This window comes from Coenobita brevimanus, chromosome 48, assembly GCF_032717465.1.
Source record: "Coenobita brevimanus isolate Jiangsu-jjx chromosome 48, ASM3271746v2, whole genome shotgun sequence".
NCBI classification, from domain to species: Eukaryota; Metazoa; Arthropoda; class Malacostraca; order Decapoda; family Coenobitidae; genus Coenobita; species Coenobita brevimanus.
The window spans coordinates 16,397,206-16,409,298 of NC_137001.1; positions in this window are offsets into that span (position 1 = coordinate 16,397,206).

The window sequence follows — 12,093 nt, forward strand, 5'->3', positions numbered from 1 at the left end:
ACAAAACATGTAAACTGCACTTAAAGAATGGAACACGTTATTGTGACAATTAGATTCCACTTATGTTTCAGTAAAAATAATACAATATATCCTCACGTTATTTGAAAATTAAAATATATTCTCATTGACATAATTAACCGTAATAGTATACCACAGGATATAGCCTACCTACTGCAAAAAATGCCTTCCCATCAGTGACATGAATAATTTTGTAATAATAAGAGAAATCCTTTCCGTGTGTAGCTGTAGTATTTACTATAATTCGTTATAGCTCACGTAGACTCCAATTTCAAAGTGAAGGAAGAAACACTGGCAAAGTGATGTTCCTGTTACAGAATTATCTGTCGCCACATTCGCCGAACCTACAGGTATGTCAATGATACTATACCGGCTACTTGTATGCATTCCAGTAGGGATGGTCATCAGATCATCTTTCGTGCCAGCCATGTCGACCGTATGAAGGCAGGACACACACTGACAGAAGACTGTGCAATGTTACCTTCACACTACTCAATATACTCGTATTGTGCATTATATAAAATATCAAACCCTTTTTGATGTTTTCAGTATACTGCGTTAGTCTTCAGTACTATCCCTACACTGTTGTTATTATTGTGCAATACGGAATATTACGCAATAATACTGATCGTGTAGGGGGCGGTTAATTGTAAAGTTAAATTCCTTCATGCTCTGATCTCACTCTTCATGTGCGTAATAAATAAAGGCAGTTTTACACACACACACACACACACACACACACACACACACACACACACACACACACAACCGGCATCGGGAAAGATTGAGAGAGAGAGAGAGAGAGAGAGAGAGAGAGAGAGAGAGAGAGAGAGAGAGAGAGGTGCCATAGCCTGTTGGTGTGGGTTACGCTGTTACAGAGCAGCTATGCAGTGGGAGCTTATCTGAGGGGTGAGGACTGTCCGTCTGTCTCTCATTAATGATTTTCGGATGCGAGGTGCTTTAATTTAGACTTTATCAAAGACTACACCACAGCACACCACACTACAAACCACTCCACACCACACCACACCACACCACACCTCACTACATCACACCTCACCACACCACACCTCACCACATCACACCACACCACACCACACATCACATCACAGCACACACCACACCACACATGTCATACCACCGTCTCACACCATACCGACCAAAATCACCCTCTCACACCAAGCCACACCACACCACACTACACCACCACACCATCCTACCTCACACCACACCACAAATATTACCACCCTCTGACACCACATCACATCACACCGCACCGTCCAAAATCCCCCTCCCACACCCTACCACACCAACAGCATTAACTGGAGGGCCCTGAAGTTTCTGCATTTATCATTTTCGTTCCTGTTATATTGCTACTGACGATTTTATTTAGTGAAAGGTATCAAGGTGTAATGAAGTAAGGGAGGAGGATAGTCTTGTCTCCTTCTTCTTCTCCTCTTCCTCTTCTCGTCCTTCTTTTTCTTTTCCTCCTCCTCCTCCTCCTCCTCCTTCTTCTTCTTCTCCTTCTTCTTCTTTTCTTCTTCTTCTTCTTCTTCTTGTTCTTCTTCATTTTCTTTTCCTCCTCTAGTTCCTCTTCCTCCTCCTCCTCCTTCTCCTTTCCTCCTCCTCCTCTTCTTCCTCTTCTCGTTCTTCTTTTTCTTTTCCTCCTCTACTTCTTCTTCCTCTTCTTCTTCTTCTTCTTCCTTGTCCTCCTTCTCCTCCTCCTCCTCCTCGTCCTCCTCCTCGTCCTCCTCCTCCTCCTCCTCTTCTTCTTCTTCTCCTTTTTCTTCTTCTCTTCCTCTTCTCGTCTTTCTTCTTTTTCTCCTCCTCCTCCTCCTCTTCCTCCGTCTTTTTCCTCTCTATTTCTGTGTCTGTCTTTCTCCTCCCTGTGTCTGTGTCTGTCTGTCTCCTCCCTGTATCTGTGTCTTTCTCCTCTCTGTGTCTGTCTTTCTCCTCTCTGTGTCTGTCTCTCTCCTGTCTTTGTCTGTGTCTGTCTATCTCCTCTCTGTATCTGTCTATCTCCTCTCTGTGTCTGTCTGTCTATCTCCTCCCTGTGTCTGTCTTTCTCCTCTCTGTGTCTGTCTGTCTATCTCCTCTCTGTGTCTGTCTGTCTTTCTCCTCTCTGTGTCTGTCTGTCTATCTCCTCTCTGTGTCTATGTCTGTCTCTGTAACAGTCTCGGTCTCTATCTCTGTCAAGTCTCGCATATTCTCGCCCACATGAACAAAAGGTTAGGCAGGCACACGCAGAGAGAGAGAGAGAGAGAGAGAGAGAGAGAGAGAGAGAGAAACCAAACTTTGTGGAAGGCTTCAGGATAAGACAAGGATAAAGGTCAAAGTCAAAGGAGAAGGTCAAAGGTCATTTTAGGTTAAGGCCAATTTAGGGCAAGGTCAATTTTGGTGAAGGTCAATTTAGATCAAGGTCAATTTTGGTCATGGTCAATTTAGGACAAGGTCGGTTAAGGTCAAGGTCAATTTAGGTCAAGGTTAATACTGGTCATGTTCAATTTAGGTCAATGTCAATTTAGGTCAAGGTCAGTTTAGGTCAAGGTCAGATTAGGTCCAACTCAATTTAGGTCAGGTTCAGTTTAGGTCAACATCAATCTAGGTTAAGGTCAATTTAGGGCAATGTCAATTTAGGCCAAGGTTGATTTAGGTCATGATCAATTTAAGGCAATGTCAATTAAGGTCAAGGTTAATTTAGGTCAAGGTCACTTTAGGTCAAGGTCAACTTAGGGTGAGGTCAATTTAGGGAGTGGTCAACATAGGGAAGGTCAATTAAGATCCAGGTCAACTTAGGCAGAGGTCAATTAAGGTCAAAGTCAATTAATGGCAAGGTCAAAGGGCATGCTCAATACGGGTCAAGGCCAATTTGGGCAAAGGTTAATTAGGTCAAGGTCAATTTAGGGCAAGGTCAAAGGTCAAGATCATTTTAGGTCAAGGTCAATTGAGGTCATGGTCAATTTAGGGCATGGTCAATTTAAGTCAGGGTCAATGGGCAAGGTCATTTTAGAGTAAGGTCAATTTAGGGGAAGATCAGTTTAAGACAAGGTCAGTTTTGTTGAACCCCCACCGTGTGACGCAGACTCTCCAATATCTTCCTATTCTGGCGCTCTACGAGGCTGTTCGAGGTTGAATGATGGGCCACTATATTGCATTTCCTAATTTTATATCAAAAGACAAATTTCTTCCAGCACTGAATTGTTGAACTCTGACCCGTTATCAGTTAGAATGACTTCTGGGGTTGTGAAAGGGCAAATGACTGAATTAACGAAAGCATGGGCAACTGCATTGGCAGATTTGTCACGCAATGGAGCCAATATCACGAATCTGGAGAAATGATTGACTATTACTATTAGACAAACAAAGTCAGATTCTGTACAGGGTAGCTTCAGAAGATCAAGGGAGACAGTTTGCCAAGGCCCTGATGGTACTGGGTATTGCAATATAGGAGCAGGTTGACCAGTTGTTCCTTCATGACGAGCACATGATAAACTTGCATCGCAGTGCGCTTCTGTATCCTTTCACATAGTGGGCCAATAATACGAAAGACGTGTTGTCGTAAGCTTCTGTCTTTGCCAGGGTGTGAGTCGTGGATTAAATGAAGAGCAGAAGGAATTAAGTCTGTTGGAATGACTAGTTGCTTAACCTCGTGACGAGGCATATTGTTACCTGTGAATACCGAGTTTTTGTAAAGTAATTCATTGTTGATACACTAAAGAAGAAATAGCGGATATGATTCAGACAAGCATGGTGTACTTGGAGCTTGGGGGCTGGAACAAAGGAACAGACAGATTGTACTGAGAAATTACGAACTAAGGCAGATTCGCATGGAAACGCTGCTAAGAAAGATTGTCAGGAGGTATGAAGCACAAACTTGAGAGTTAGGTGTAAGAAAAGCACACCTGTTGAGGTCACTGGAGGATGTGAAAGCAATAGAGATATGATCATGAGAGAGAAGGAAGTACTCCGAAGATACAGAGGCCTGTACTAGGGAAGTACTGTACCAGAAAGGAAAAGGAATTATGTGAAAGGGATCGAATGTGATAAAAGAACGATGAGGGATATGAACAACTATTTCTTTAGTAAGGAACGTGGCATCAAGTATTGGGTAGTAGTATTCTAAGAAGCAAAATGAAATCACTGGAGAAAAGTCAAAAGTGGAGTGATCCCATTCCAATGTAGAGTGGAGGTCAGAGATAGGTACTAAAGCTACAGTGACACTACCATCGACAGTGCTTACCAGAATACAAATTAAGATAGATATTAGGGAGAGAAGAGAGTCCAGAGAAACCTGTAGGTTGTCTAGTTGGAGTTTTACATACAAAAGTTCTGATACAATATTAACTTTTGAGATTTCCTTTGTTAGAATTCTGGTGAAGTTGTTTAATGTTTGTGTGTGGCATCATCTAAATGGTTTGTGATCTTCTGTAGCACAGAATGTTGAACATTAATTACTCTGTTTTGAGATTCTAGGCCACTGGCTAATTCAACAAGGTCAGATTTAAATCCAGAAAGGTTACAGGTGGTAGCTACACTAAATAATCCACTTAGAATTTCTCCTCCAAGATCAAAAAGTCATGTTTCACTCGTGAACGACCTACAGGTGTTTGGTTAGGGAAAGAGTCTTGGAAATGAAAGAACTGAAGCCTTACATAATCCATCTTCCAGCATATGGGTAGGTAGAGTGGGTACCAAAACGCATCCTTGGGATGTTGTTCCTTGACAGCAGACAAACGAGCTTGTAACTCCTCTAGTTGGTGTATGAAATCTGGCAGGGCAATGGCCACGGCAGCCAGCAGCACTAGGTCGTAGCATAAGGAGACTACATCTTTCACCACCATTACCTCTCCTCCGGCTCCAACCAAGGCCCCAGGCCGTACGACACCATCGTCCTCACGCAGTCCAGACCCGACTAGGGTCAGCACTGCCAGCACGTAGACCCACAACATCTTTCCAATAAAATAAGTTGAAGTTAGTGGTGATGCTTATGAAAAGGATTATGACGAGAGTGTGGGATGATAATGTTATGTAAGAGGCGAGGAGAGAACAGAACCACAGTTAGGTATTCCATAGCAGAACTACAGTTAAATATTCCATAGCAGAACCACACCAAAACTGCAAAGAGGCTGGAGGCTGGGGACAGGAACAGACTATCATCGTGGAAGGTGCAGTACCATGGGCAAGGGGACAGTAACACAGAGAATGCTCACAGAAAACGTGAAATGACGTTTATCCACTCGCTATCCACCAACTGTCGAGGAAGAAATCAGATACAGGGACTGGTAACTTGGGCAAAGAAGAATCATCACCAGACTCAAGAAAGTATATGACCTGAAACCATAGAGGATCAACACACTGGAACTTATGGAGTGTGTCATAACTAAACACTAAATTTATATCACAACCAGTTGAGACTGTGGCTATATGCCGGGAGGGGACATCGGCTACAACATTTGACTTCCCTGGAATGTATGCAAAGGTTGGATTAGAGTCATTAACAGTGATTGTCCAACATGCAAGTCGACCGGTGAGATTATGTCCCCAAAACAGGTCACAGAGAGGAAGATGGTCTGTTTGGATGTGAGCAGGGTAACCATAGATGATGTCGCAGAAATGTTTCAGGGACCAGACCACAGCTTGGGCTCCCCAGTGAATTACACTGTACATCTTTTCTACGGAGTTTGACACACGGCTGGCCCTAGGCACTGGTACGTTTCTTTCCTTCGGAGTCATCTTGCATGAGAACGGCACCGAGGCCCACTCCGGAAGCAACAGTACATAGAAGAAATGGTTTTGAATAATCAGGGAATGCCCAAACCGGGCCTGTGCAAGAGCAGCTTTCAAGGTGGTAAATGCGGTAACTTGTTCATCTGACCACATAAAAGGCTCATCCATCTTTAACAGTTAATGGTGCAGCAATTTGAGCGTACCCTTTGATGAAACGATGATAATAACCACTAAGGCTGAGAAAACTACATACTGCATCTGTATTGGTGGGAGTAGGGAAGTTTGTTACTCCACTGACCTTGTCATCTGATGTATGAATTCCATGAGCATCGACGACATGTCCTAGGAACTGTAGCTTCTTACGTAAAAAATGGCAATTTGACGGTTTGATTTTCAGTCCAGCTTGTTTGGGCCTAGTGAACACCGCGGTCAATTTTTCTGTGTTCTACAGAGTGACTAGCGATTATAACATCGTCTAGATAAGCAAAGGCTGAGTGACCTATCATGCTGGCGAAAACTGTATGAATTAGCTGCATGAACGCCAATGGTGCATTTCTCAAGCCAAATGGCAGGGTACAGAACTGGTAATGACAGGATGGGATGCTAAAAAGAGTGATTGGACGAGATGATTCCTCCATTTCTACTTACCGGTAGCCACTCAAAAGATCTAGGGTGGAGAAAACATAATTGTTTTCTCCTAAGGATTCCAACAAATCAGTGAGTACAGGAACTGGTAATCTGTTCGGGACAGTCAGTGCATTTAAGCGTCTGTAATCTTTGACTGGTCGCAACTCACCACCTTCCTTTGGAACGAGAAATAATGGACTGTTCCACGGACTGCCAGAGTGTTCGATAACGTTGGATTCCAAATTTCCTGAATAAGACGATCAGCCTGTTGGTGTTGGCTGTACGGTAAACGGTAGGCAGGGATATAGGCCTACACTGGTTGAACTTCAGGCTGTAATGTAATATTGTGCTGGAGTAAGCTAGTTTTGCCCATGTTCTCACCGGGTAGGGCTACTACTTCATGATAGTCTCGCAAGAGATCAAGCAACTGACTTCTGTGGATAATCACTCTATCTCACATGAGATTCAAGATTAGATGGGGTGGTAATGTCAGTGGACTGAACAACTGAGCACACATCTGCAACAGAGTGGGAAGTCCTGGCACACACGTTAGGCCACTGGATATACCAAGAAATCACCAATCTGTGTCCCCGTATGCAGCTTAAATGGGGCATTAGTAGTGTTGGCTAAGTACAAGTAGCATAAGCTATACTCCAGCACAGTACACAATGCCGACTTATAAGTTAAGCCATTCACACAACACGTCTCAGGTAGGGTTAGTACATCCACTCCTATTTTCTCACCCACAACACGAACAGAGACTTTGGTAAACTCATGTGGTAACAATTTAGGTCTAGGTCAGATTGGGGTAGTGTCAATTTAAGTCAGTTTTTCTGATAATAATAATAATAGTAGTAGTAGTAGTAGTAGTAGTTGTAGTAGCAGTAGTAATAATAATAGTAGTAGTAGTAGTAGTAGTAGTAGTAGTAGTAGTAGCAGCAGCAGCAGTTGTAGTAGCAGCAGCAGTAATAATAATAATAATAATAATAATAATAATAATAATAATAACAGTCATAATCACAGTTTTAAGAAGCAAATCAACATATCCTCAAAAAATGGTAGCATTCCCAAAGAAATGAGTTTGGATATGAGCAAAAAAAAAGTCGAGAATCCCAGATCTTTCTCAGTTATTTAAAAAAAATAATCCAGTTATTTTAATGACCTCAAAAAATAAGGTGATAAAATAAGCATAACAATAAAATCAATAAAGTAAAATAAACAAAAAAAGAGAAAAAAAGTCATAAACTGCGTCTTATACGGCAAAAATTTTTGGTCGATCGTTTACAAATTCTAAGAGAAAATGAGTCTGGGTTTAATATCCTATGTAAGAGAGAGAGAGAGAGAGAGAGACTGGCTGAGTAACTGATTCATTGATAGATAAATAGATAGACAATGAAAAAATGTTTAGATAGATAGATTCATAGACAGATAGATAGGTAGACATGGATAGATAGATAGATAGATAGATACTGAGATACTTTCGAAAAACAGATAAATCAGTAGATACATTCATACTAAAACTGAGAGAGAGAGAGAGAGAGAGAGAGAGAGAGAGAGAGAGAGAGAGAGAGAGATTAGCCCCTTCCACCCGAGGCTTTATTTATTTATTCATTTTGATGCACAAACATCTCTAGGAATGGCCCTGTCAGTCGGTCCCACCCTAATGATTATCACTCAAGATATTCCAAGAGAGAGAGAGAGAGAGAGAGAGAGAGAATATCAGAGCAAACCATGCATCACTCTTCCTGCTTACACACCTCCTTCGTACTTAGCCAATATTTGTAAGGGTTAGATCTGGCTGTCATTCTCCCACAGCAAAGAAGTGGACCTAATATGGGTTGATACGGATGGAGTTACAAAATCCATCCGTCTATCTATCTATCTGTCTATCTGTCTATCTCTGCCTGTCTGTCTGATCTACTTATCTATCTACTTATCTATCATTCTGCCTCAGTCTATCTATCTATCTATCTATCTATCTATCATTTTGCTTCAGTCTATCTATATATCTATCATTTTGCCTCAGTCTATCTATCTCATTCTGCCTCAGTCTATCTATCTATCTGCCTCAGTCTATATATCTATCTATCTACCTCAGTCTATATATCTATCTGCCTCAGTCTATATATCTATCTGCCTCAGTCTATTTACCAACCAATGTATCTATCTATCTGCCCCAGTCTACGTCAGTCTTCTATCTGCCCCAGTCTACCTCAGTCTACCCATCTATCTGCCCCAGTCTACCTCAGTCAATCTATCTATCTGCCCCAGTCTACCTCAGTCTATCTATCTATCTGTCCCAGTCTACGTCAGTCTATCTATCTATCTGTCCCAATCTGTCAGTCTACCCATCTATCTGCCCCAGTCTATCTATCGATCTCTCTATCTACACGGACAGGTTAACTTAGTGGCGCCTTGGGACACCCTCTCAGCTAACTTAAGAACACTAAGTTACCCACCGACACACTGCACCTCTCTCTCTCTCTCTCTCTCTCTCTCTCTCTCTCTCTCTCTCTCTCTCTCGTATTATTATCTTGTGTGGACTGACAACAAATAGGCATCGGAAGCAAATAGATAGATAGATAGATAGATAGAGAGAGAGAGAGAGAGAGAGAGAGACCTGAATAAGGTGGCTGAATAGATAGATAGATATTGACAGATATACAGATTGGTAAAATGCTCCACGTATCGTATTTTTGGAGAACAATGTGTCTTAGAAATTAAATCGCTTAACTGCATTCGGCAGGTAAGAATTCTGAGCCTAATTTTCAATCCTTTATTTATGGAAATCAAACTTAGCGCCAAAAACCTGTGTACAGAACGTGAACTGAACGTTATCAATACCGTCTTTCTTGGTAGTTTGTTAGTCTGTTGGGGTTGGTTTCGTTAGAGTAAAGGAGAAGACAGAAAAAGTAGAGATCAAACTTAGCGCCAAAACACTGTGTACAGAACGTGAACTGAACCTAATCAATACCGTCTTTCTTGGTAGCAGTGTCGGGGTCGTGGAGTGATGGCGTCGGGAGTGGATGAGAGTCACGCTGCTGAGCACTTCACCGCCGTGGATTATGCTCTGTTTAGTCTCATGCTGGCGGTGTCGGTCGGTATCGGGGTGTGGACAGCCTACAGGAGTCGCGGCAAGGAGTCCACGCAGGAGTACTTGATGGGCAGCGGCGCCATGACACCCTTCCCTGTGGCACTCTCTCTCCTTGGTGGCATGATCTCGGCTATATCTGTACTAGGTTAGTCTCTCTCTCTCTCTCTCTCTCTCTCTCTCTCTCTCTCCTCAGGGTTCACTATTCAACGGGTGATGCAGTAAATTCCTATACATTCTTCCATAGACAAATCTTTCAGTAAATTAACATGATATTTAATCAAGTCAGCAGAATATTAATGGCTGAAACTGAACGAATCAACATCTCTCCTAGTCAGTTTCTAATTCTCCATCCCCTCCACTCTGTCCCTTCATCTCATCCTTGGTCTCCCCCTCCTCCTCTCCTCCTTCACCTCACTCTCACTCTTCTAGTTAGTCTCTAATTCTCCATCCTCTCCACTTCATTCCTTCATCTCATCCTTGGTCTCCCTCTCCCCTTCCTTCTCACTCACATAAACTCTTCTAGTCAGTCTCTCATTCTACATCCTCTCCACTCCATCCCTCCATCTCATCCTTGGTCTTCCCCTCCACCTGCTCACTCACATAAACTCTTCTAGTCAGTCTTCCATTCTCTCAAAGTATTTCCCTAAACCCATTTCAATCCCATCCCTATTTTTCTTCAGGGAATCCCACTGAAGTGTACTTATACGGGTCACAAATAGTGGTCACTCTGCTGGGCGTGGTGTTGGGCAGCATCGTCACCCACCAGCTCACCCTTCCACTCTTCTACAACCTGCGTCTTGTGTCCATTAGTCAGGTCAGTGTTTGGCCTCCACTCTTTTCACTCTAACTGGGTGTAAAGTTGACATTTCCTTTTCTAACTTGGTCTAAAATGCCATACTCGTTTCTATCTTGGTCTAAAATTGTCATTCTCTTTTCTAAACTGGTCTAAAATGCCATAGTTTTCACTAACTTGGTCTAAATTGTCAAACTCGTTTATAACCTGGATGAGGGTAACTTTGGCCTGAGTGGCCACCGTGGCAGTGTAAACGGTCTGGATCGCTACTGTGTCAGTGGAAGCAGTCTGTTTGAGGTAGCTGGCACCCATTTGATGATGGCCTTGTCTCCTCTCACGCTGTGGTCTGGGGAGGTCGCCCCTCTTTGTATGATGTGGCTGCTGCTGGGTACCACAACCTGTCCAGGTACGGTGGTGAAGGGTTAACATCCCCGTGAGCTTGGCACTAAACTGGATGGCAGGGTTGTGAGGCAGGCACAAAATGGTGAGGCTCTGTTGTTGTGCGTCTTCTCACTTGGCATCCTCCGCAGGCACTGAGGGCACCTAACATGCCATGCATGGTTCCTACTATCATAGCCTGGGCATTTGGTGGCTATTTTGTTGCTATTCTCCTATTTCAGGCAGTTCTCTATTACTGTATCATTTATAACTTGGTGATAGCCCAGTAAACTCGCGGCTTTGTGATGTTGCACCTACAGCTGGGGTTAGAATTGAGAGTAGTGCACGAATCACAAGGACGTAATCATGGTGCAGGTATTAAGGACCTGCATTATAAAAGCTGAGTTCACGAAAATGTAAACAAGCCTTCAGTTTGGACTTATTGGGGGAACACTTGTTATTACTGTTAAATGTGATCGGCCTGCATCCCACATAAAGGCATGAAGTAAAGATAAAAGAAAAAAAAGTTCAAACATGTTACTGTACAGACACACAAGTATCTTCCAAACTGTGACGAAGACATAGCGGACATATCGAACTATCTGAAACACACACTAGTACCAATAGAGTTTTTCACTGCATATCGCCAGTTGTTTTATTTTCTTTTTTTTTTTGAGAAAACTGGGAAGACAGTTGCTTCTTTGACTGTACATGATCTTTAAATGTTTGACAAATTCCTGTAAATAATAATAATAAAAAAAAGAACTCAGTTTCAATAATATGGCCATGTATGCTCACTAAACTCATGCCATTATGTTGGGGTTACTAGGAGATGGGATGCAAGCTGGAAGCATTGCAAGATTAAACACAATAAAAGATATATTTGTCTTCGTAGTGGTTATTTCCTTCGTATGACGTACTCTCTTAGTTTTCCTTAGAGGCAGATTGCTGTATTTAAATTATTAAGAAGGTGTGCCAATAATGGGATTAACTGGGGTAAATTGCCTCCTTTGCGTTTGATACATCTCCCATAATCTGAATATATTGTTTGGAGATAGGAAAGATGATGATGATGATGATGATGATGATGATGATGATGATGATGAAGATGATGATGATGATGATGATGATGATAATAATAATAATAATAATAATAATAATAATAATAATAATAATAATTAAAATGCCGGGAATAGTGACTGAGGGCAACAAGACACCCCCGGGAGGAGCCTGTGGAGGGGCAGAGAGAGTGCGACCTGACCCCGGGCGACAGGGACATAAGTCCGCCCTGGCCGTGCGCCCCTATGACAGGGAACTCGCCCGCCGCCACCATAGCAGGAAAAGGAGACTACCTTGCGGGAGAGCTGACCCTCAACAGGATCGGGATGGAGCTATTACTCTAGCTCCAGGCAGCACTCCAGTGATGGACGGTAGCTGGGCCCTTTTTGAGAGGGCC